The following is a 22,341-nucleotide window of genomic DNA, read 5'->3' as shown; positions in this document are numbered from 1 at the left end:
GTCCGAACCCCGTGTTGGGGATGCAGATATGGCAGCATCGATCTTAGCTGTCAATATTCATCACGGACAGTATCTTGTCCCTTCCCCTACAGATCCCGGGAATTTTCAATTTTCTTTCTTTCCTTATTTTTTTTTTTTCCGTCCTGGAAAGAGGCAGGCAGTCCTCGAAGGCAGCAGCACATGCACCCAGTGTGGGGAAGGGAAGGAGACAAGCTCCCTATCTAGCTAAAAGAGGATTCAGAGCAATTTGGAACCCCAAGAACAGAACAAAGGTCATTGCAAGCTTGTCCTGTTCTTTCTTGGAGAGGTTCATCTCTGCCTACCCTAGTAAGTCACCAGCGCCAAGCAGATGTTCAGATGTGGTATTCTGCTATTTAACATCTTAGAAACATGGTTCCAATTAGCGTAACATGCCTTTTTCTTAAGTAAGGGAAACCACTAAAAGAACAAAAGCCTTTTTTTTTCTTTTTTTCTTTTTTTCTCCACCCTCAAGCCCGGAAGGTTGAGATGAGGCCAGCTGGATGTCTCTGGCATTTCCACCCCTGGGTGGGGATCAGTGGCAAGGCTGAGACACTCACCTTTATGGGAGCAATTATATTGCATGAAGCAGGTGCCTGTGGTCACTTGAGGTGCCCTAGGAGAACTCAGGGAGCAAGCACTAGACCAGGAACAGCAGGAAAGCTTCTGCTCACCTGAACATCACCTTCTGCACTGGCAGCTTGGAGACCACATGGACATTTCGGGTGGAACTAGGTGTCACAAGGTGGGCAGCTGAATCCTGCTACTGAGCAGTGCAAACAGAAGAGTACAGGCAGAAATAGAGGTGTCTGCTTTAGGACAAGCTGAGCAGTCGTTTGTGGTCCTCTGATGGTATCTTTGGCTCACTAAGTTGTCCAAGAAGGAGCTAGACACCTTGTTTGGGCTCTAGATCTCCACTACTGTGAAAACTCTGATCTTCTCTGTAAACAGCTACCTGTTGATATCTAGACTAGAGTGTCTTAGTTTCTGAGCTGAAACCTCTCCTGTGATTTATTAAGCCTTTTAAATAAAAACCGATATTAAAGTGACAATTAATTAATGTGGCATTTTGTGTCAAGAAAGACACATCAGGGACTCGTATGAGTCCTAAGTGAAAAGGCTCCACTGAAAACCATTACAGGAAGTGCTTGGTGGCTCCCTCCTAGAGATAAAAGCTATTTCTGATGATGAGCTCCAGATCTGCAGTGCCAGAACCACCAGACCCTCCTGTGTAGTTGGATAGCCTCTGTCATATCTGAGTGTGGTGAGAAGGTAGAGGTTTGAGTGCTTCCAAAGACAAGGTCTTGAATACTTATCAAGGTCGAATGATTTCTGCAGGACAAGGGGACTGGTCCAAACATCAGGACTGGTCCTTCCCCTGCCCCAAGTTGTGCTTGCAGTCTCAGCTGCACTTGGTGTTCCTGTCTTCCTGTCTAGAGCAATGCAGTGATTTGGAAATCCATGCCCAGCATAATATGTGAGTTGGAAGGGACTGATGTGGTCCTGCAGTGTTTATGCCACACAACACCCTACCCATGACTATGGCTCTATCTCACCATGTGCTTTTCCAGCATAAAATGGTCCTGGGCTTAGTTTCAGTGTGTTCTGGTAAAGACCAGAGCTTGAAGCAAGCACCGCAGCCTGCCCAGAGTCCTCCTGTGTGTGATGCTGCGTGGAGCAGGTGGCTTGAATTTGCCTAGAGCTTATGATGCATTTTGGAGCCTTTATCTTCTAGCTTATAAAGCCTTTTGGATAAGAATTGCTGAATGCTTGTAAGACGTTGAGTTTTATTTTGCGGATTTAAATCCAATTTTCTAAATTGCTTTAAAGCAATTCCGTGGGTTTTGAAATTCCAAAACCCCTGCCCCTGCTTTTTTTAAATGCCTGTGGTCAAGTGCAGACTGATTTAGGAAATGGTGCAAAACGTGTAAATAGCTTTATTTACAAAAAGAAAAAAAATCAAAATGGTGTTAGGAGAAGAAAAAAAAAAGGATGCATATATTAGCAATACTTTACCAAAAAGGAACAGTATATTTGACCACAGAAAGCCTTAGACTCCAAAGCTTGCAGTAACACTCAGAATAAGCTTTCTAATCCAGGTAACGCTGTTGGAACCATCATGTAAGACAACCTTTTACTTGGGGCTCTTTGAATTACTTCAACAGAGATTTTAGGGCTCTTTCTATTTGATCTCCAAGCATATATTGTAGAAGGGGCTTTGATCATACATTTGGCATGTATTTTATGTTTCCCTTTGCCCTCAACTGGGCATCTTTCTTGAGTGCTTTACTGGAGGGGTTTCTCTCCTTGCTAACAGTAATGGGATCGGGAGGAGACCAGCCTTGTCCACCGAAAGGTCAGCTTTTATCAGTACCCCTCCCTGGCACACTATTGGCCCTCAGAAATTCCCAGGAGTTCAGGTAAATATTTAACCGCCATTAGCATGGGCAGATTGGCACGGCTAGGTGAGGCATCTTCCCCCAGGGGATGTCAGGGAAACTCAATGAATAGTTTAAAGGCTGAGATAATCAGGGCTGGGAAATCGATGGAGCTTCATCAACTGAAAAGCTGGCACCCCACCCCTGGTACTGGAGTTTTTGCCTCTCTTGTTGCGAATGAAATCATCTGCTTGTGTAGCTATACTCTCGTTTGACATGGGAATGGTGATATACTTCACTGATTTTTTTAAAAAAAATATTGCCAGTTGTGGCCTTAAGAAAAAAAAAAAAGTACTAATAAAAGTAGGGCAGTTGGGAGCTGTAGATGAACCAAAGAGGGTTTGGTAACAATTTCGTCATGTCCACTTCTTCATATGATTCATTGCTGAGGGACCCAAGTAGGACCAACTGAGGTGAGCTTCAGTGCTGAACCATCCCTTGCCACCTGCTTGGCTGTGAAAGAGCTGAAATTAACCAATTGTGACAGTTTACTTTTTTTCCATATGCAATGAAAGACTGTCCGTCTTCACCTGCCCCCTTGAAGAAACCCAACAGACATCTAAAGCAGGTGTTTAGAGAAGAGAATATGAAGGGCGTAATGATGTATTCCTCCTGATGATCTCCCAGCCTCCCGTGTTATCAGTTCAAGGACTCCCTGGTATGAAGTAGTTTCTATATATTTAGTTCTTTCTATATATTTAGTTCTTTCTATATATTTAGTTCTTTCTATATATTTAGTGACTTTGAGTGGATTTATCTTTCAAGAAACTGTTCAGTCTCCTCTTCAAAATCACCCCTGTCTGCTTTGAACCTGCTTCCTACTGTATCATCTGACACAGCCAGTTCTGCTGCTGGAAAGTGCTGTCAGTCTCTATTTACTTTCCATGGCACTCATGATTGTGTAGCTCTCTATCCTGTATCCTCTTGTAGCACAGGATCCAAGGTTGCAGACTGTTCTTGACGGCTGAGCCTCAAAGGATGTTGTTTCTGTCCTATCCTGGATGGGAATCAGCTACCACAAATGCTCTGAGATGCAAGGCCACGAGGAATGAGGGAGTGAAGCCCCTTTCCTGCCTGTCTGGGACCTCCCACTGCTATTGCCACAGGGAAATTTCAAAGTTTTGCCTAGACTGCTGAAAGTGCCAACAGGGAAAGCAAATATTTGTGTGTAAGACTTAACCCCAAAAAAGATTAAGTGCAGATGGATGTCAGTGGTGCCAGCAACCTGCGAGAGAAAGTGAAAACTGAGAAGGATGTAAAAACAGAATATGGTGTGGAAAGAAGGAAAGGAAATAAAAAAAAAAAGAATAAAACGCAAAACAGATTAGAAGCAAATCAGGAAGAAGGAAAATTTGAACAGGGCTTTTTTGCTTTTGCAAAGGGTAGCACCGAGACCAGCAAGAGAAGTAATGCAGCAGACACCCGAGCTGTGTTCATCAGTGTTTGCAGCTTGGGAGGCTCCAAGGGTGAGCACAAAGTAAGTAGGGGGAAGGAATATCAGCACCAGGGATGCAGCTTGGTGGGACACTGCATGGACATTAGATAGCTCTGGTAATTGGGAAGAGTCCTGGAGGTGATGAATACCTTACACGGCCTTCAGTTCTCACCTCTTCAGCTCTGGAAGCCAACTGTTAGCCAGGGAAACGGTGAGCTGGGGGAAGAGGTCTGGTTTTGTGAAGCTTGGCCCACTTTCAGTGGGAGGAGAGATGCAGTTTGGAAAGCATCTGCCTTGGGAAAATCGTAAGTGGTAGGGCTGTCTAGACTAGTCATGAAGGCGCGAACAAATAACCAGGCAAGGAGAAGAAAAAAAAAGCACGGTTCCTCGCCTAGATGTAAATTAAGATGTCAGGGGAAAAAATAAATCAAAGCATCAAAGGATGCAGAGAGAAGACAATCTTAACTGACTTTACTCTAGTGCTGCGAACCCTGTTAACAAGCCGGGGAAATCAGACATGCCCGTTGTTGGACTTGCATGCCACTGCTGGAAGTGGGTGGGAAGGTTCGTGATAGGAATGTTACAATTAATTATTATAAATCTCTTCTTAACGACCATGCGGGCAGTGTGCAGGTGTGTGCGAGGACCTTGGCAGCGTGACAAAAATGTAATTATTGGTTATGGAGCCAGCAGTGATAGAGAAGCAAGTGTTCTTCGGTGCTTCGTGGATCAGCAAGGTGTTAATTAGCGATTGCTGGAGGCTACCACATTTCCCTGGAGAGGAAAGCGGCACCTCCTTAAACACCTGGATGGAGTGTGGGTGGGAGAGCGGGACTTACCTGGGAGACTGCAATTACAGAGAGGATTTCCTGACTTGGAAATCAAACCAGGAGTTGTGTTACTTTAGATCTTTTTTTAAAATTATTTTTTAATCTGTAACTGGAAATTGGTTAGCTACACATCCGTATGTAACCCAACTTGAAAGCATTTTTTAGACCCAGGTAGATCATTAATCTTTCCTTTGGTTTGCCAGGGGTCATGACAGATTCCCCATCAGTGAGAAGAGCATTGGATCTTTTTTCTAGGAAAGATATGCACTTGCTTAAGTCGTTCAGTGAGCTCAAGGGATGTCTTTGGACAATTTTGTACAGGAAATCAGATCAGAAGATCAGTTTTATAAACTAATCTGTTTTAAACAGGGCTGGTTTTTGTTTCTCTCATTGGGCCATACTGGACCTGAGCTTTCAGCATGTTATTTCCCAGGTATTTTCTAGTCTGGCTAACAAAAATGTGGTTTTCAGGGCCATGCATCACATGATAGAGTATGCAATATAATATAAGCCCATCCTTAGTGATTTGCCTCCCTGTTGGCCACAGGAAACCTTGTACAGCCATGATCTCTCACAAGGAAATCCAACCACAGAAATCACGAAGCAGCCCTGAAAGCAAGGTCAGAAGTTGTCCAAGGCACCATTTTACCACGCTCGACTGTAGCTGAAGAGCCAGGGTGAGAAAAAGCATTGCTGTATGGAGGCTGTCTTCTGAAATCACTTCAGAACAGGAGCCTTTTAAAGTTCCCCACCAAATGCAATCAAACACTCTGTAGAGCAGCTTTAAAAACAGGGCAGAACCAAAGGCCAATACATCTCCATCACAGCCGTGACAGCCAAGTAGTGCTTGTCAAGCCTGGGTTCCTTTAAAAACGCACGCTGAGCCTTTCCGTGCTATTTGTGCTGTTTGTTAAGTAGTAAGGAAGTGGGAAAGCATCCAGAAAACTGCTTCAGCTCAGCTGATGCTGTGAAGTTAAAAAGAGGAGCAGGAAGAAGCCTGAGGTCTGACCCACCATGGGCTGGGGACGCGGCGGTGCATCGTGCTCTGAGGTGTCCAGCAGCTGTTGAAAGGGATGTTGGAAGGACATCTGCGCACAGCTGTTACAGGGTTTTGTTTTTAGGCTTCTGATGGAAATTGGGAGAGGGATTTTTGAGGTAGTCTTTGGGAAGCTTTTGACTCTGCTGACTACAAGGAGCAAAAGTGCCCCTTAGCACCACGTTGCCCTGAGAAACACGGAAAATCCGCAACAGTGTGCTGATTGTAATCTGTCAGAGCAGAGAAGAGGTTTTCTTCCATCTGTGTCCTTTTCCCCTGGACTTGTGCAGGCCTCGCAGATGCTGTGTGTGCATTATTTGTGTGCTGCAGTGCCTATCGTGGTTTAATGCGTAACATACACGCAGGAAAAAGACTGAGGAGTGCCCAGCTGCGGGTCCTACAGACATGCTTTGTCATGTCCATTACTGTAACTTCATTGTTCCTTATCTTGGACTTTTAAAGTCCAGGCAAACTGCATTTGCATTCAGTGTGTCACCATCCACGATTTAAAACTCAGCTCAGAACTGCTGATTTTTCATTTAGTTACAACTGTGCATAACCCCTTCTTGCAATTTAACATCAAGGTGAGACGATACTGGAAGATACCTATCTTTTCTTTTATTACGGAACCTTTCCCTTTTCCTCTTCCCCTATGCGTGGCTTTGTGTAGACCTTGTGCGCTATGACTCATGCATATAAAAGTAAAATAATAAATGAGTTTGAAACATGAAGCCACTTTCAGATTTTTATTTTTATTTTTTCACAAAAGTGGCTTTGTTAGCTTAGAATATCGGTCTACTTTGATGAGACAAAGCAGTAATGGTGAAGCATTGCTGTACAAGCTCTTTCACCACTGTCTGGAGTAGATGTGGGTTTGGGTTTGGCCAAACAAAGGGGCAAAGGGCTCTCTGCAAACCCAAGGGTGAACCAGAACATGAGTAATTGAATCAACTCGTGTTCATGTTGGATTGCCCCTATAAATTTCTTGTTTCTTGATTATTGTTACAGACACATCAGTTTTATTCTAACTGCCTGAAAAGGCCTTTGAATATCCAAGCTTTGAAATGCCTGGGAAACTTTCCTTCAGCGATCAAAGGCTTACGCAGGGACATGGCCTGCATTTTCGATGGTCTTCACTCAATTTCAGAATTAGTGACCTAAGACATGAGCTTTCACCTAGCAGGCAATGATACAATTGACTTCAAAAGGCACATGGAAGCTGACGTGGCTGCTGGACTAACAGCAATTTATTTAGATGCTATTGCATTACTTTTGGTCTCCTTTCTGTCACCTTGTCCAATTTTCTACCTTGTCACGTTGGCAAGCCTTGGACTCATTACCCTGAGTCTATAGCAGAGCATCACCTCTGATCTGCCACTTTCCATGACTTCACACGAAGCAGAAGGTTGGGGCAACCTCAATTTCTTGGCATTTCTTGAGCAGATCAGCATCTGTGGCTTTTATTGAATGCAGCTCAGCTCTAGCCTGGTGGTATACCTAAAGATCATGGCTTAGCTGTGTGTAAGGGACTCGCTTCAGAAATGGAGCATCAAAAAAAATTTAAGCAGGCTTTTAGGCATGGACAGTCGTTAGCAGCGATGGGAGGGAGTATGGGAATCCTCGTATCTACTCAATTCTCACTGCTAGTCTTCAGCCTTCCATCACACGTAACTCTGAAACCAATACCCTTGTCTCTTTGCCTGTATTTCATGTGTGGTATTTGGGGGAGAGCTCGTTAAAGCCAAGCTCAAATATAGCCAGAGCTTAGTTACAAGTGCAAATGTATCGTGAATGTCTGTGTTGCATTAGGATCTTTCCAGAAGGCATTAAAACACAGCCAAGGTGGCTTCACGGGCTTTGCTTTCTCCCAGCACTTGGTTCAACTGTTCTTAAAAAATGTGAGAGGTTGGGAGAGCATGAATGTCAGCACCACAAGGATTTGCAGGGTGTGGAGTGGAGGGAAATTACGGTGGGCTATTTTGGAGCCCAGACAGCCATCCACTTCACTCAAGCTCTCAAGTGAAACTTCATGGAGAGAAACATAGCAAGCTGCTGTAGTAGTAGGCTCGCTGGGGAGCTGCCAGCTGCTATTTCTGTGTTACAATCGGATTACACAATCCCAGAGCTGCGTGGGTCGGAGCGGTTGCACATTCATCACCACCTCCTGTCTGCAGCCCAGCTCAGAGACTTTGAGAGGCTGGACCCGGCCCATCGGGAAGGACAGGAGGCAAGCGAGCAACCGGCTGCATTACAGGCTGTGCAATGACTGCGAGGGCTACTGTTTTCTGAAGTTTTCCCAAGCCACGCAGATACAAGAAACACCTGGGGGAACAGCAGCCATCCTAGATTTGTCAAGAAGAAGTCACGTTTAATCAAAACAATCTCAGCTTCGGCATGCAGATGCTTTCCTATTGCTTCAGCTTGCTAACGTGGATGTAGCCACCAGCCCTAGCCTTTTCTCAGAGTCTCAATCAAGATGTGGTTACTCATCTCTGCTGCTTCTTTGCTCTTCCTTCTGAGCCAGTCCATGGGTGACTGGTCAGCCATGGTTCTGGTCACTTCAGTGTCCCAACATCGTCTGGTCATGGCAAATGTGACGGAAGGGAAGGAGGAGTACAATAGTGCCAAGGCTCAGTGAGGGATTTCTGCGTCCTCTTGCTGGAAGACACGATCAAAACACCTTCCAGTTGACCACAGTTGAGCTGTATAGTCCCAGCAGATCAGGAGCATCTTTATGATATTTGCTCTTGTTTCCAACAGTCCTGATGCTTCAAACAAAGCCCAGCTTCATTTTATCCACCTTCAAGTGCAAGCTACCTGTGCTACCTCTGCCTTGTTCTCAGTTTGCATCCAAATTGTTTAAAATGTGCAGATGTGTCAGTGTGTTCACCAGTTTTTAGTAACCTGGGGTTGAGCTGCTGCTTTCTGATGACCAGCTCTGCCTAGGCTGACACGTTTCTAACCTTTCCTTCTGTGCAGGGGTAGGTCTCTTCATTTCCATTCAAAGCCTCCATGGCAAAAACTCTTCTTTTATTTCAGCACATATCGGGAATTACTTCATAAAAGCCACTGAGGAGGAGAGTTGGAATTATCTTCAGATTTTATAACTTGGCTAAAAATGTCTGGCTGCAAGCTAAAACTTGACATATAAATCTCAGCCAGGAAATAATTTACTTTCTCTCCTTCCTTCCACCAAAACAGCAAACAACTCCTCCCCCTCCCAAATACTTCCAAATTTCTCAATGGAAAAAGGTTATTTTAGGAAGGGATTAAATAAAGAAATGTTAGTAAGTAGCAGGACCTCTGGGGTGGGGAGTGGATAGAAGGAAAAACTCTTGAAATGATGCTATTATTTTGTGTATGCTTCTGCACTTGAAATGGCTCACAGATCTACTAAGGGAGCAGTGTAGATCCCCGATTTGATTGTCTCTCAGTAACAGTGGTTGCAATGAGAAGTGTAGGTGCTGAATATCAGTACAGTAATTTACTTATTAACAGGATTAAACAGACCAAGGCAGAGCTGGGAGATCTGTCTGGATTGGAATCAGATTAAACAAATTTGTCATCCAGTCTTTCCAGCTGAGCTTGTGCTGCAGTTTACTTGTATTAACCCTAAATCACATTTGGTTGATGGAAAGAGGCCTCAACAACCTTCAGGAAAGGGTCTTTACTTGTCCCTCTCAGGGCATAGTGTTGTGTTCTTGGTCTGCTCTTCCACAGTAGCTCAAATTTCCATTAATTTCTGTCCTAGCCGACGAATGAGAATAAATATTTCCTGTCCTTCCTGTAAAAAACCCTTCTGTTTCTTCAGCTGGCTTTTCTGCTAGTTTGCTGGCCTTTAAGTACGGAAGAGGTGTGACCATTGGCACGTTGTTGCCCAGGTGCTCTCACCTCTTCTGTCCCTGTTGATGAATAGTGATTAAAGAATAGGTGTTCTCTTCATCTGTGTCCTGATGAGTGCAATTGATGGAAGCTGTCCCTTTGGTTGTGCTTGAAAACTTTGGTCTTGGGGCTACAACACCTACCGACTGGCATCCTCTGCTGGGTACACCTGGAGCCAAGGAGAAGCATGAACACGTCCATGCCCTCCCCAGTGCCAACATGTGAATGTGCTAGGTCATTCACCTAGCAGAGGGCACAGTTGTCCCATCTCGATGACAGATGGTGATCGGAATGTGTTCAGCCAACTGATTGATGGCCCAGGTTCGAGCTTTGAGCTTCCCCAAAAAGGTGTTTTTTGCCGGTAATGAAATGACAGTCCACTGTGTCTTAGTCCTTTCTAATCTACAAGGCACTTGTACAACACAACTCCACCTTAATTCACTTGAACGGGTATATCCTTGTCCTGCAGACAGGCAGCTTTTACAGCTTAGAAGAAAAAAATATAGACTAAAAATAATTATTTAATGCCACAGAGATCCCTCTTCTTCTGGTGTTATAAACTTCTGTGATTGAAGCCCTGTGTGTATCATCTACAGTTCATTCTCCTTCTTCAGCGTCTGAAGGAATAAGGTTTCAGGATTGCAGCACATTTAACCACCTTACCCTTGTCTTCAAAGAAGACTGAGAGCAAACTCTTGGTAAATCATTTAGACACATGGTCAGATTTCCAAAAGTGCCCAATGATCAGGGTGTGTGATCTTCCCATCTCTGAGAGTTCCTCCTGTCTGTCACGAATGTGACACAGCACGCATCCAGATCCCATGGATGTTGCTAACCTGTCCAACCCAAACATTCACTCTAGAAATTTTCCCTTCTTGGATAATGTGGATTTACATGCCTTGATGTGTGACACTCAGAGATGCAGATTTTGTATTCCTAACTTTTATTGACTAAGCCCCTAATTACTGAAATCTCAGCCAGTTGTGTGCTCCAGTGCCAGGTGATTTCTCCAGGATCCTTACTGGAAAACAGGTTTCCAGGTCGCTGGAGACGGGATGCTGTGGCATGCAATGTGTTGTAGTACTGTTCATGGAAAACTGTGATTTCTGGGTTCAACCTCTGAACTTGCCCAGGGAAGCACCAAGACCATTCTGCTTGAAAGTGAAGTATCTGACCCCAGATCCCAGCTCCCCTATTGCTCCCATCCTTGCACCATCCAAACTCTGAATATGACAGATTTCCTGTTATCCCCATTTTGGAGAGGGAAAATTGAAGTGCAGAGAAACTAGCTCCCATTGGGACTGCTTTTCTCCTAACCGATTATTGCTTTTTCTGTAATGGAGACATCCAGTTCCTTTCCTCTGAATAGAACACTCATTTTATCTGCCCGCTTTGATTAGGTGTGAAGTGTGCGTGTTGCCTAATGAGAACAAGCTGTTCAGATAACGCAGCTCACAAGAATTGCAATTTTGTTCTTCCAAAATTACCGTTGCCAAAAGACAACAAAAGCATGCTAGTTAAGAGAGTGGACTGGAGGTCTGGGTAGGTCTGGGTTCCTCACAGTGTTTTATTATTGTTGTTGTTGTTGATTATGGCCCTGAGATTATAAAAAACGGGGTTGTGTGGATGGTGCCTGGTGTTTCTGAGGTTGTTGCTGCTGGATGGGTTGGGGGCAATTCAGATCATCTGCCCTCGGGGGCTGTCCGGGTCCTGGCTCTTGCTATTGCTAAAAGGATGCAATACAAAACTGGTGAAGCACGGATAACTTCCGTGTCAGAGAAATGTAAGAAAAGCAAAATAAATATCCACAGTATTTTCAGACTGTTAGAGAAAATTACTTTCATAATCAGGTCTAAAGCCCTCGTTTGCACACTCATACCATAGACTACAGGGACACATTTGGTACCTGCCCCTAAGTATTGGGCAAGTAGAAGAGCATATTTTACAGGTAAGTGAGCACGACAGCAGCATCTTACAAGATTTTTCATATCACAGGGCGATTTTTCACAAAAGAGCCAAGGAAACTTGTGGGTGACTGTATCTCAGAGGTGTCACCATGTGCTCGCTGTGCAGTGCTGCGGCACTTGCTATGTAATTATCTCACCCCAACACAATTATTAACTCAGGATTAAGCAGTCAAAAGCCACCGTCGTTACGTTAACCAGCAGTTGAGTGTGCGCTCCGTATTTTAGGTGCTTGCATGGAAGAGTTCACCGCAGGGCATCCATCAGCTTGGGGACACATTGTCCGGTGCTGACTGTCACTTGGGCAGCTGCCATCCTCCTCCTCACCTCCTGAAATCAGGCTGGGAAGAGGGCTGCATGCTTGTGTGCACTGCGAGACCTGACTCACCCTCACCTGGAGACCTTATTTTCCACGGACATTGAATCCAGCCCTGTGTGAAAAGCTTTTCCCTGTAGAAGGCAGTAGGTTGCTCAGGAGCTGATAGGGGCTTATCAAGTTTCTGTCTGTGTATGAAGTGCAGTAAAGCTGTAGGGGAAGACCTGAGACACTAAATATGTTAGATTTCAAGTATGCCCCAATATTTCCATGACCCAAAATTTCTGGGGAGAATTCACATACTGATTCAGGAGCAGGACCCTATCTGAGGGATTGTCCTGGAGTGAAGCAGCAGTTTTGACTCCTATGGAAAGTGGCATTTAATGCTCCAAATGCTTAGAACCGTTCAAAACCAGGCAAGCAAGAGGGTGACCCCCTAAATACCACATCTCTGCACCTTCCAGACTGGTCATTTACCAAACTCTGCCATGCTCAGAGCAGCCTGTTGCCCATTTATCACATCCAGGGTGGTCTGGGGCCGCTCAGGATTTACAGCCCATGCAGCAGACAGAGCTGTGGACAGGCTGCTCCGAGCTGCCCGGTGGGACGGGAATATCTGTGAGCAGTGGTGAGGTCCCATTAGCCAGATGTTAGTGCTCCAAGTTTGTTATTCGGAGCTGCTGATTACTGTCCAAGGCATTTTGCCTCCTCAGCTTCTCTCTCAGCAGGCTGACGTTAGCCAGAGTGTGCCTGCAGATTTCAGATATTTGTTTTGCCGTGCCTTTTCCTTTGTTTCCCCCAGCCTCACCTCTCTGGGAGCCTGTGGCTTTTCTGCACTGGGATTAGTGCTGAGCCTGGTCCTCTGCTGTGTGTATATGTGTCATCACCACTTGTGTCATCACCCACTGCTCCTTGCTGGGGTCTCCTGGTTGCTCCGGGCTGGTGGAGCAGTTCAGGAGCCAGCACCCAGCTGTGTCCCCAGCGTGCCATGGGGAGGAGAGAAAAACCCTCAGAAAGCCCCATAGGCTCCCGGGGAAGGGACTTCACTGCTGAAGGGGCAGGACAGCTTGCTCCACTCTCTGCAGATGCAGATGTCCTTTGTCAAGCCCCTGTGCTTTGTTTGTCTAGACTGATTTCAGTCATTGCTGCTATTTCCCTCGAGGTTTCACAAATCTCTTATTGCTTACAGGAAAGGGCTTTGGTAGAGCCTCTGCTGCTCCTGCCTCCTCCAGCTGTGTGCAGCAGCAGGAATTGAGTTGTTTCCATACTGTTTCCAGTGCCTGCTTCTCTGCTCTAAATTAGATTCTCTGACTCATCCTCCTGAGGACTTTCTCTCTCTCCAGCGACTGTCAAATGAGCCCATAACACCAGTATTTCCAACTCGGGATCTAGGTTAGATTAAGCAGGGTGGTGCAAAGACTCTCCTAAGGGTACGCACCAAGCACAGCTGAACGCAGGTTTAAGTATTCCCTCTTCAAACCCCCTGCTTTCCTACACCCAAGTGGATCTGATAAACGATATAAAAAGGCTCTGTCAATTCCTCTGGATGCTCAGGAGAGATGAGGACACCTCTGCTTTCCAGCAGCACCAGAGGATGGCAGGTTGCACCGGGGCACCTGCCTTTGTTCTTCAAAACCCAGAAGTTTTCCTGCAGCAGCAGGGTTCCCAGCCAAGCCTACAGCCAAGGAAATCCTATCTGTTTGTAAAGGCAGCTGAGCAGCAGCAGCTTATGTGAAGTATGAAGCCAAAATGTCCAGAGCGGAGGGATTTATAGGGGAACATGACTTTTATAGACGTTGCGTTAACTTCAAACATTTGCCTTTCTCAGCACGGGTTTTCCTCCTGTGCATAAAACTTCCCCAAGGTCTGATATATGTGATGGGGAGGAGACGTGGACTCCGCTTTCAGCAAATGTCCCTGTTTCTGTGCTTTTGTGCGAGATGACATTTAATGCAATGAGCTCACACACTGACCCCTGCTGGGATTTGCTCTGCTTCTCTCTTTCTCCAGCTGGACCCCGAAGTGACAGAGGAACAAAGGTTTATATATGTACTGCCTGGGGGCAGCCAGCCCCAGGGATGGGGGGAGCAGAGGAGTTGGGGCTGGGAGGTCCCTTAATGATGCTTTAACTTCTCAGCACAGAGGATGCAGGCACCCAGCTTCTGTGCTCTGAGCCTGCTGCAAGGTACCCGTTGCTCTGGCATCACCTTACCCACAGGAGGTTTTGAAGTATTTGAACCCTCATTCGACGTTTTTTCCATGTTTCCCAGCCCCATCTCTTCCCACCTCCTGTGAAATACCTTATCCTCTGACTCTTTTGGGGGGCTGCGCTGTGGATATTTTCCTCTGGTTTTCCTTCCTGTGCTGTATGAGTGTAAAAAATGATACAATGACCTTCGTTCCCATGCAAAATAAATGACCATTTAAACACCTTATTCAGACTGTGGATGGGGAATTAGGGATTTGAATAGGTCAGGGGCCAGTGTGGCCACTGACCACCTCTGTGCTGGGTGCGTGTGGCATCGCTGGGCCCTTGTAAGAATTTGCCACAGCTACCAAATGCTACCTGCAGTTCATGCACAGCTGACAGGTCTTGGTTCATCCACCCTGATCCTGCCACCACTGATGTCTCCAACCTATTTTGTACCCCTAAGAGCCATGGTTAATCTAAGCCTGAGCTTACAGCCATCCAGACAGCGCCTACGACACCAGGGCATCGGTCACCTCTGCAAGGGCCTCCAGGGAACTCGTGCAGGCTGTAACATATTACAATGACGTAAACCATGCTTAAACATCCCAAATCAGGTATAACCCTAGTCTAAACAAATATTATTCTTAGTTAAATGTCTATTGGTAAAGGTACGTATGTTTCCTCACCAGCTGATGTTGGTTCTCAGCTCCATCTACATGTGGAGATGGTATATTTGAATATATTGTACTTCCTTCACTGTTACCCTGTCAAATAAGGGTGCGTATTTAACTGGACCATTAAATGAACTTTCTAGGAACTGTTTTAATACGAGGCAGAGGTCAGCTCGTTCAGAAATCAACACTGATATCTCAGTAAATAGGAGCAATGCATAAGATGCTGTGCTGCTCTGATGAGTCATGTCTCCTGTCCCTGGGTTCCCATCAGTGAGAGGGAAGGACACAACACATTTTGTGCCTGCATCTTGCTTGTTGTATCCCTTCATTGATATTTAATTAATTCATTGTGTGTGGAGGGGGAATAGTGACCTAATCCTATTGAAATACAAGCCAAGGAAAACAAGGGTAGCTGGAGACACAGTCATGCAGCAACTTTCAATTTGAGAACAATACGCTTGGGGAAAGGTATGTTGGCAAAGTAGTTTTAGGCATATCAGATGTAATTAGTCTTATTGTAATACTAATAATACTGCATGGGGAAAAGCTGTGTTGGAAATTAAAGTGGGTTGTGAGTTTTGGAAAGCTTGGTAGCTGTGGAAATGGAAAGTTTCTGTATGAGTTACAGAAAAAAAGTCTCGCAGAGATTTTTGAAGCCCAGCTGAAACTGCAGCCCTAGCTTTGAGACAAAAAAGATTACAAAAAAAAAAAAAAAGCAGCAAACAAGCAAAAAACCCAACCAGCAAAAGCAGCAACTCAGTTGCTTTCAGAATTTAGGCAGAGCGAAATGCAGAAATCCACAAAGCAGCAAGGCTTGTGAGACAGACTTACAAACCCCTTCATTCTCAACAGCTAAATTGCTTCCAGCAACAGAGAAAAGACATTGTTTTTCTTACTCAAAATATGCTTTAATCTTCTCTTTAAATATTTTTCCTTAAGCTCAGCAAGGTTGAGCTGGGTAGTGCACTTTAAATTTTGGTGTCATTTACCTATAAGCAACCAGCTTAATCAATACCTGCAACATGTTCCCCAGGAACTGGGCAGGTGTATTGGGAATATCTACCACGTGTGGCAGCACTCAGAAGGAACCAGAACAGATGCTGCTTTGCTTGGATTGCAGGATCTAAATTGCAAATGCAATTCCTTGTAAGTGGAGGAATTCATAGAGGGAGGATGTGGGTCCCAGCAGAGTCTGGCGAGGTGGCACCACCTCTCCCTGGGGCTAAACCCCTGGGATGGTTGCGAGACCCTCTGCATCCCCCAAGCCCTGCCCCATCTTGGACACCCAACCATCACCCAGCCTTGAGCCAGGAGCGATATCAAAAGCTGTGAAGCTCCTGAAAATGCAGAAAGCACAAGGTATGGGGCCGGTGGGGCTGAACATCAAGCGCTGAGCCCAATGTTCAGCCTTTGCTTCTGCAGCTCCAGCGGAGCGAGGAGGAGGACGACGGCTGCTCCTGTTAAACCGCTTAGACACAAGACTTTGCTGCTTCCCTCCCTCGCTGCTGCATTCCTGTGGCATCTTGGGCGAATCGCTGGGAGGAATGCTTTCAAAGGAAACAAGGCGAGCGCAGAGCCCCACCGCCTTGGAGCAACTGGAAAAAGCAGCCGGCTGGCTGCTGGTGTGCATCCCTCGCCCACGCTGCACTGCCTGCGTGGTCAGTGAGGAGAGGGAAGGGGCTTGGAGATGCCCCAGGGTGAGGTCCTGCCCTCCTGATTTATTTTTCTCTTTCTGGAGATCTTCTGTCTCCCGGTTCCTGTACAGGGAATTCAGGGATTTACTGTCGGGACTGACTTATCTGCTCACTTGGCACAAGCTGAATGCCTGTGGTAGGCAGCCTGGCTCATACCCTGCACCTTTTTTTTTTTTTTTCTTTTCTTTTCTCCTTTCCTGACTTCTTGATTAGTGTGGTTTCTCTCCTCTTTAAATGATTGCCTTTTTTCCTTTGCAAAAATAGGGAATGAGGTGGTTGGTCCCTTCCTGGGTGCTGGCAGTGATCAGAGCAAATATCACAGAGTAGCATTTCCACCACCATCCCCAACCACAGCAGAGGGGACGAGGTCAGACTGTCACCTGGTACCCTCACTTCTTCCCCCTTAGCAGCATCTCAGGCTTCAGGGCTCAAAGTCTCCAGGCAAAGAAGAGCCCAGGCCACGATCCGTCTGTGGTTTTGGGGCCAGAGACCTTTATCCATGTACTTCCAGCACTGAGAATCTTTTCACCAGCCCTCGAGTGCCTCCTAATCCCCCTGTGTCCTCCAAAACCACCCCTAATCTGGGAGCAGGGATGCAAGGGCTCCAAGTTTGAAGGCTAAGGGCAGGGTTTTAAGGTGAATGCTTGCCATACCCACTTCAGACGAGAGCCACCAGAAATTCAGACACCTTGCCAGAGAGGAAGGTCTGCTTTTTCAAATACTTCATCATGGGGAAGTATCTTCTTTAAACAAATCTGTTGTTCAGCTTAAAAAAAAAAAAAAGAGATCAGAAGAAAAAGATTAAGTTGTGGGTGTTTTTCCTTTTTGAAAAGCACTCTTCCCTGGAAGTGAACCATCCTCTGTGCTGAGCCGGTGCCTTGGTGGAGCTGCTGGCACTCAGGCCTTACGTCACAGCTTGTAAACACCACTCCTATTTTCCAGGGAGATGGGCCACTGTCATCCGCTCAGGCAAATATCAGGGCCAAGCACCAGCCAAAAGACCTGCCAAGGCGTAGGCCAAGAGCTGCCCTCTCAGGCCCTTGAACGATTCTTCAGGTGATTTTCCACCAAGCAGCAGTCTGATGCAGATCAGAACTAACAGGGTTGTTTTTTAAAACCTCCTGATTGACTGTGGACAGGGCAAGGTTCTCCAAACTCCAAGAAAACTACCCTTACGCTGCCACTGCAGCCTCACTGAGGTAGCTAGTGGTGCCAGCTGCCATTTTGTGGGCCTCTGGGCGGGATCCATCTCAGCCCGAGCAAGTTATTAGGCACTTAGAGTTTTAAAGTGAGAATCTGCCTTTACTGGGCAGTGGAATGGGGAAGAAAGGCACCGTTGGCAGTACCAAGGCCCCTCATGGTGGGTGCAGCCTGGCAGAGGCTTCCTACCCCAGTGAAGTCCTTACTTCTAAGAGTTTTGATTTACTGGTGGCTCATGCCACAAGCCTTACACCTCCCACAGCAAATGCTGACCCTATTATGCTTGCAAGAACAACCACCACCATTTCTTTCGCTGTCCGGATCATATATATCTTGGTGGTTCATATGGAGTCCTAGAGGGAAACCTCGACTCATCCCCAGTAATGCCAGTGATGCTGGATTTGGCCCCAGGACCCTAATTCAGTGTCTCTCAAAGGTGCAGTCTTGCAGCAAGCAGAGGTGGTTTAACTGAGCTCCATCCAACACGATGGTTTAACAGTGCTGACAGGGGCTTTTCCACACTTCAGCAGGAGTGTTAGTCTTGGCTGAAAAGCCCCAGTAACTGGTGGTTAAGCGACTCCATCCCAAACCCCATGCCCTCCGCTGCCAGATCCCTCCTCCTATCCCTCACCGCACCGTCCGTCTGTCCGTCCAGCATGCTCACTCCCACTTAGCCTGCCCAAAGGAGCTGAACAAAAGGAGAAAGTGATGCTCGGAGTCTGAAATCTCTCAGTGGCAAGGCAGGGCTCAAAGGGGACTGCTCCAGCCAGGAGAGGAAAGGTTTGTCTGCCTGAGCTGCGTTGCATCCATATCAGCTTCCTGAGGGCACAGAGCCCTTCTTGCTGAGCACACAGAAGGCTTTGGGGAAATAAATCCAGGTGGAGTTAAAGAAAAATAAAGAGCTATGTTTGGATCCCAAGCCCCTCTTGAGAGAACGCATGAATTATTGCTGTGCTGAGACAAAGAGAGATGGAGGAACATGTTTCATGCTGCATGAGGTTCCAGTTTAAGATGTTTTATATAACTTTAACAGCGGTAAAGCGCAGAGCAGTGAGACAACGTGCAGCAAATTCAGACAGCTTTTACCTTTTCTGTGGGGCAGATTTACAGCAGGGAAGGGGGAGAGGAGAGCGGTGTGGGGATGTGATGAGCAGGCTGGGGCGCAGCGTGGAGAGGGCTCAGCAGCAGAGCAGGAGATGGGCTTGCCAACCCACTGTGCTTGGGCTGCGTTTCCAGAGGGACTTGTCTCTTGTTTCTTCCATCAGACACTCCCAACAGGTTCTGTTGAGGCTGTGCTGGGTCTGGGATGCTGAAGGAGAATCCCGTGGTAGCACAAGCACTGCTAGATGCTGCTCTGGTCAACAGTGTGGGTCTGGAAGAAGATTTGAGGACAAGAAACCAACGTGGCCTATGCCCAGTTCTTCAAAAAATATCGTGTCCATGCAGAGGAAGTCAGGTCCTCCTGTCATGCTTTTAAAGACATTCCCACAATCATCTTGGCTGATGACACCCCGTGTCCGAAAATTCTGGCTGACGTGAAAGATATTTTAGGAGACCTGAACTGAAAGACTTTTCGTTAATGAGGTGCCAGGGCTCTTTGGCAGTGCTGCCCATAGGCAGAGTGCATTAGACGCTAGCAAGAACCCAACTTCTCTCCCGTTGGTAAAGGAAGGAAAAGATTTGGTGGTCACTGCCCAGATTTGAGTGACTTGGGCTCTGCAACACTGACTTCAACCAGATGGACGTTTGTGGTGGATGAACACCCCCATCACAACCCTGTCCACGGAGGGTTTCCTGTCACTGTCCCATTCTGATGAAGCTTATAGAAGGCAGATGTGTGTGTTTGACAGAAATTTATACATATGGCAATTCAGGGCTTTTGGTAAGGGGCTTACATGCCTGTAATGTGACACTCAGAAAAGCAGTTTGATGTAACGCAGTGCTGATGTGTTTGGCAGATGGACAGAAATCATCTGTATAAATCATCTGTGTAAATCATCTAGATGTGGTGAGACTTAAGACTGGGTGTATTTGTGACAGGATGTTTCAGACAAATACTGAAATATATGTAATTTGTGGTGTCACAGCTGTAGGCTGTCTGGGCTAAATCCTAAGCACATGTATGGTTCTTTTTGTACTACCTTTCTTGTTACACCTACCACTGTTCTGGATTTGTTTAAACACTGTTGAGGATGGCTTGGTAACACAACTCTGGACCAAGCAGACATGCAAACAGAAATGTTCAGGATAAACAAATCTTGCATAGGTCACCAGATAATGTAACTTGAGAAAGAAACCTCAAAAAATAATTCATAGATTTGTCTGAAGAGTCATATCCTGGTCCTTCACTCCGTTTCCCAGGTCTGTGGACATGTATGCCGTGCTAAGTGCAGCATTTCAGACCTGTTGCTTAACTATCTGCTACTGGTTCCTTGTGGGAGTGGGAATTGTCAGCTGTCCATTAATTGCCAGACCCCTTCTTTCCTTCAGGGGCACCAGGTGGAACTGGCTGCTCTCAGCATCTTCTCGCTGTGTCACCTGGCTGTCTGCACTCCTGCCCAGCTCGGGCAGGACGGGGGATGCTCGGTGTCATCTCTCTTTGCCTGGAAGGAGGAAATTGTGTGCCAGCTTGAATATCTATGTCAAAGAACATCTGCTAAAGGCAAGGGGAGTCACAGCTGCAGACTGTTAAAAGAAAAAAAAAAAAAAAACAAACATTTCTCCGTAGTTTTTTGCAATGCTTTTGGACTAAAGCTTGATCTTGATTGTCATCAGTGCAAACTATGCACATTTATGGTTTCAAGAGACCAGAGAAAACAGGGTGTGAAATTCCTGCCTGTAGATATACTCCATGGGAAGGACTGCGCAACGCGGGGATATCTCGTCTGGCTGCAGGCAGCAAGTATCCGAGGAGCAGCACGGACCAAGGGCTGGTTAACTCCTCAGCTATTTATTCCTAGTTAGCTATACAGGCTGTACTGAGCTCCACGCTGTCACAATTCCACAGCTCTCAGCACCAGATCTAATAGCTTAAAAATAACTTGGGTACATCCATCTGAGCCACGGCTCCAGCAGTAACAGCAGGGGTAGGACGGTACTGATGTTTATACATGATCCTTACTGCAGAGCTCTGTGAAAAATGCCATTTGTGACCAGCTGGCGAGAACATGAGGACCTCATCTTGTTGTTTTTCCACACTTAGAAGGAGCAAAGGAGTTTACTTTTCAGCTAGTAGTCCCAAGATTGCAGGGCTGGGCTCGTTCTATTGTTTTTCCCATTGGTAAGCAAAGTAGTGTGTGTCTGACAGTATCTTAGTTTGTACATTTGTGTTGTTCCAGTGATCTGTTTGGATATCTCCAGGTGATTTAAGTACTAAACTATTGGCTTCAGGCTGGAAAGTTGAGATCTGGAAGAAGAATGGCATAAGGAAATGAGCTGACTAGATTTCTGATGATACCCAAGACGTTTCTGAGTGGCTCTGTACACCTGTATTACCTCTGCTGACAGAGGACCAACCTCAAAGGTTTGGGAGCACCTTTGGGTGAGGCTAGTGCCATCCCTGATGTCAGCCATCAGATATTGCCATTCCCTTCCCAGCCAGCCCAGGTAGATGAGGTACGGTCGGGTTCATATCACGGCACACTTCAGGTGCATGAATTCTCTGTTACGCTGTAATGCACCAGACCTATCAGTGCAGCAATGAAAAACACAAAAAGTCCCTCAGAAAGTGGAGCTTCCACCTCCTGTCTTCCCAACAAACATCTTTTCCTAACAGTGCTCTCCCATGCAGGGACTTAAATTCAAGAAGTGGTCTGCTTGAAGCTTTGCAAGGGCTTGGCAAACACAGAAGCCAAGGGGTGCTGGCTGCTTTCAAATAGCTCTTGGAATGAGCTGTGATCAAAATCAAATTCTCTCCTCTGTCAGGCAATTTCTGGCCTTCATCTCTCAGTCTCAACTCCTCGTTTTCCTAGCAGGCACTTATAAAAGATCCCTGGTGAGAGGGCAACCAGGGTAAGCATTTCCCTCTTAGCAAAGCCTTGTGGTGCTATTGCACAAGATACAAGAGCTTATGGCTACTGGAAGCAGTTGCTGTGTTGACCAGCCATGGCTTTTTGGCTGCTGGGGGTTTCCAAAGCAAACGAAGCATTACTCATCAAAGCGGGCTCCCTCCCCAACTTTTAGTTGAAAATACTACAAAGGAAGATGGAAAGAAACATGTAATCCTTCATCATCACAGTGAGGATTTGCTTGTTTGTTTAGATTTCCTGACTGTTCCAAATGTTCTGCCAGAGAAAGCCCATCTAGGCTCCAGGAGTGCTTGAAACACACACTAAAAATCTAGATGTATATAGGAGACAGATTCAGCAGAAGACACTGCCTTTCACCATAGCACACCGATGTGACAATCAGATGGAAATCCCACATACACAATGAAATATCTCAGGATGGTTTTTTTGTAGGAAAAAAATGAAGGGGGCACGTCAGTCTGAGAAGAAATAGTTTTCTTGATCGCTGCTCTAGATCAGAGACTTTTTGTTGGGGCTGTCCTTGATCTCACCTCCTCTTTGTCTGTTAAAGTTAAGGGGCCTTTAATTTCCCAGGGCTCCTGGGAAATGCTGGAATTGTATGCTTTAGGGTTTCATCTGAAAGAAGCCCAACTAAT

General features: G+C 46.1%; 1 protein-coding gene across 1 annotated transcript in view; it reads left to right on the top strand.

Moving 5' to 3' along the window:
* CCDC3 (coiled-coil domain containing 3) overlaps positions 1 to 22,341 on the top strand; it is a 58,051-nt gene that overhangs the window by 13,382 nt on the left and 22,328 nt on the right. The gene's annotated exons all lie outside the window — the stretch shown is intronic.

Source organism: Anser brachyrhynchus (genome assembly GCF_964034855.1).
Source record: "Anser brachyrhynchus genome assembly, chromosome: 1".
Lineage (NCBI taxonomy): Eukaryota > Metazoa > Chordata > Aves > Anseriformes > Anatidae > Anser > Anser brachyrhynchus.
This window is presented reverse-complemented; position numbering and strand designations above follow the sequence as displayed.